The sequence below is a fragment of the Eubalaena glacialis genome, chromosome 4, assembly GCF_028564815.1.
Source record: "Eubalaena glacialis isolate mEubGla1 chromosome 4, mEubGla1.1.hap2.+ XY, whole genome shotgun sequence".
Classification (NCBI taxonomy): domain Eukaryota; kingdom Metazoa; phylum Chordata; class Mammalia; order Artiodactyla; family Balaenidae; genus Eubalaena; species Eubalaena glacialis.
This window is the reverse complement of record NC_083719.1, coordinates 178826443-178830593: the sequence shown is the minus strand read 5'-3', so window position 1 is coordinate 178830593 and position 4151 is coordinate 178826443.

Below are 4151 nucleotides of genomic sequence, written 5' to 3'. Positions count from 1 at the left end.
TGGGACCCTTATAATTCAATGCTGGTGTGTTTAGTGTTGTCCCAGAGGTCTCTGAGATTGTCTTCAATACTCTTCATTCTTTTTTCTTTATTCTGCTCCTCAGCAGTTATTTCCTCCATTTTGTCTTCCAGCTCACTTATTCGTTCTTCTGCCTCCGTTATTCTGTTATTGATTCCTTCTAGTGTATTTTTCATTTCTGTTATTGTGTTGTTCATCTCTGTTTGTTTGTTCTTTAGTTCTTGTACAGCTTTGTTAAACATTTCTTGTATTTTCTCAACCCGTGCTTCCATTCTATTTCCAAGATTCTGGATCATCTTTACTATCATTACTCTGAATTCTTTTTCAGGTAGATTGCCTATTTCCTCTTCATTTATTTGGTCTTGTAGGTTTTTACCTTGCTTCTTCATCTGTGACATATTTTTTTGCTGTCTCTCTTTTTTTTTTTAATGAGTGGGATTGTGTTCCTCTTTTACTGGTTGTTTGGCCTGAGGCTTCCAACACTGGAGTTTGTAGGCTATTGGGTAGAGCTGGGTCTTGGTGCTGATATGAGGACCTCTGTGAGACCTCACTCTGATGAACATTCCCTGCGGTTAGAGGTTCTCTGTTAGTCCAGTGGTTAGGACTCAGAGCTCCCACCGCAGGAGCTTCTGCCCAACCCTGGGCTCATGAACCAAGATCTTGCAAGCTGTGTGGGGTGGCAAAAAAAGAAAAGAGAATAATAACAAAGTAAAAAATAAAATTAGACTAGGAAACTAACAGATATGTTAGAAAGAATGTAAAAATAAAAATGTAGATGAATCAACAACTGGAAGGTACATCAGTACCACAATAGTAAAAAAGAGGAGGAGGGAAAAGGAAAAAAAAAGGGGGGGTTGGGGGAAGGCCTTTGGCTGTGGAGAACGGGGCCTAAGCAAGGGCGAGGTTTGGGTGGTGGGCAAGGCCAATGCTCAGGACCTACAGGGCTGGAAAAGGCCCTGGGGGCTGTGGGTGGTGGGGCTTAGGCTCAAGGAACAGAAGGGGCCCAGGAGTCCCCCCACCCCTGGTCTCAGAGGGCAGGGGACCTCACCTGGGAGCCCAGCAGGCTTCCTGGGCTTGAGTGGGCAGGACATATGCCCTCCTCTCCTCTACTGCTTCTCTGATCTGGAGTCTGGGAGGGCCCCTCCTGCCTGCCTCTCCTGATCTCCCCAGCATCCCTCCTATGCCCCCAAGGACGATGCAGCCTGGAGAGGGCTTTGGAGGGCAGGGGACTGGCCTGGGAGCTCAGCAGTCTCCCCGGGCCCCAGTGGGCAAGGCAATTGCCCTCTGCTCCTCTCCCGCTCCTCCTGGAGGGCCCCTCCCACCTGCCTCACCTGATCTCTGCGGCCTCCCTCCATTGTCCCTAGGACCCACGTGGCCTGGACGGGGCCTTGGGGGGTGGGTAAACCAGCTTGGGAGCTCAGCAGGCTCCTCAGACCCAGTGGGCTAGGCAATGGCCCTCCACTCCTCTTCCACTCTTCCTGGAGAGTCCCTCCCACCTGCCTCTCCTGATCTCCCCCACCTCAGTGGTGCCGATCTTGTCTGGCCTCCTCTTCTCCTCCCCCGTCAGTCCCCCTACATCCTACTGGTTCATTCTGGGGTTCCTCCCATCTCCTTGGGCGTCAGAGTCCCCACCAGCAGCCGGCACGTGCCCTAGTTGTGGCTCTTGGGCCCTAGAGCACAGGCTCAGTATTTGTGGCATATGGGCTTAGTTGCTCTGCAGCATGTGGGATTTTCCCGGACCAGGGATCAAACCCGTGTCCCCTGCATTGGCAGGCAAATTCTTAACCACTGTGCCACCAGGCAAGTCCCTTTTTGGTTTCTTTTTATGTTTTCTATTTCTTTGTTGATATTTTCACTCAGTTCACACATTGTTCTTTGTCAGACATATGTTTTGCAAATGTTTTATCCCAATTTGTGGATTGTCTTTTCATTCTCTTAACAGTATCTTTGGAAAAACAGAAAAATTTAATTTTAATGAACTTTAATGGATCAGTTTTCTCATTCATGGATCATGCTTTTGGGGTTGTATCTAAAACCTCATTGCCAGACCCAAGGTCATCTAGATTTTCTCTTATATTATCTTTTATTAAAAATTTTTTATTATTTATTTATTTGGCCACTCTGTTTGGCTTGTGGGATGTTAGTTCCCCGACCAGGGATTGAACCCGGGCCCCTGCAGTGACAGCGCCGAGTCCTAACCACTGGACTGCCAGGGAAGTCCCTTATATTATCTTTTAGATGTTTAAAATTTTGCATTTTACATTTTGGTTTATGAGGTACATTTGAACTAATTTTTGTGAAAGTTTTAAAGTTTGTGTCTATTTTTTTTTGCTTATAGCTATCCATGCATTCCATTGTCATTTGCTAAGAAGACTTATTTGTTGAAAAAACTTTCTTTCTTCATTGAGTTGCCTTTGCTTCTTTGTCAAAGATCTATTGACTATATATGAGTTTATTTTTGGGTTCTCTGTTCTGTTCCATTAATCTGTCAATTCTTTTTTTTTTTTTTAAAGATTTTTTGATGTGGACCATTTTTAAAGTCTTTTTATTGAATTTGCTACAATATTGCTTCTGTTTTATGTTTTGGGTTTTTGGCCCTGAGACATGTGGGATCTTAGCTCCCTGACCAGGGAACGAACCTGCACCCCCTGCATTGAAAGGCAAAGTCTTAACCACTGGACCGCCAGGGAAGTCCCAGTCTGTCTATTCTTTCACATTGTTTTGATTACTGTAGCTCTCTATTAAGAGACTATCTGTCTTGAAGTCAGATAGTCCTGTGACTTTGTTCTTCAGTATTGTGTTGATCATTCTAGGTCTTTTGCCTTTCTGCATAAACTTTAACCAGTTGTCATTATCCATAAAATATCCTTGACTGGGATCGTGTTGAATCTATAGTTCAAACTGGGGAGAAATTACATCTTAATAATATTAAGCCTTATGATCCATGAACATGGGATATTTTTCCATTTATTTAGATTTTAAGTTTCTTTCAACAAAGTTTTGTAGTTTTTTAAAAAAAATTAATTAATTAATTTCTGGCTGCGTTGGGTCTTCGTTGCTGCACGTGGGCTTTCCCTAGTTGCCGTGAGCAGGGCTACTCTTCGTTGCAGTACATGGGCTTCTCATTGCGGTGGTTTCTCTTGCTGCAGAGCATGGGCTCTAGGCACGTGGGCTTCAGTAGTTGCAGCACACGGGTTCAGTAGCTGTGGTTCATGGGCTCTAGAGCGCAGGCTCAGTAGCTGTGGCACATGGGCTTTGTTGTTCTGTGGCATGTGGGATCTTCCCAGACCAGGGCTCGAACCCGTGTCCCCTGCATTGGCAGGCAGATTCTTAACCACTGCGCCACCAGGGAAGTCCCAATGTTTTGTAGTTTTAAGAGTATAAGTTTTGCACTTCTTTTGTTAAATTTATTCCTATGTATTTTAGCATTTGGGTGTTGTAAATGAATTTGTTTTCTTAATTTTATTTTAAAATATTTTATTGCAAGCATATAGAAATACAATTGATTTTTGTATATTAATTTTGTCCCTCCAACCTTGCTGAACTCATTTATTAGTTATAATAGTTTTTTAGCAGATTCCGTAGGATTTTCTATGTACAATATCATGTCATCTGTGAATAGAGATAATTTTACTTCTTCCTTTACAATCTGGATGCCTTTTATTTTTTATTTTTTCCTAGTCTAATTGATAATGATAAAACATCTGATATCATGTTCAGTAAAAGCAGCAAGAGTGGACATTCTCAATATTATGACATAGTATGAGTGTGTTTCGTGTTTGGTAATTGCAATCATTGTTGCTTTTGTTGTGGTCATCCATTTATAATGCTTGGTGTCAGTTTATTTATCTCTTGTAAAAATAAAATACAGTGTGTGTGTGTGAAAAAAAAAAAAAAGAGTGGACATTCTTGTCCTGTTTCTGTTCTTGTAAGGAAAAGCATCCTGTCTATCACCATTAAGTGTGATCTTAGCTGTGGGTTTTTCATAGCTGTCTCTTGTCAGTTTGAGGAGGTTCCCTTCTGTTAACAGTTTGCTATAGGGACTTCCCTGGTGGTGCAGTGGTTAAGACTACGCCCTTCCACAGCACGGGGTGCGGGTTCAATCCCTGGTTGGGGAACTAAGGTCCCACATG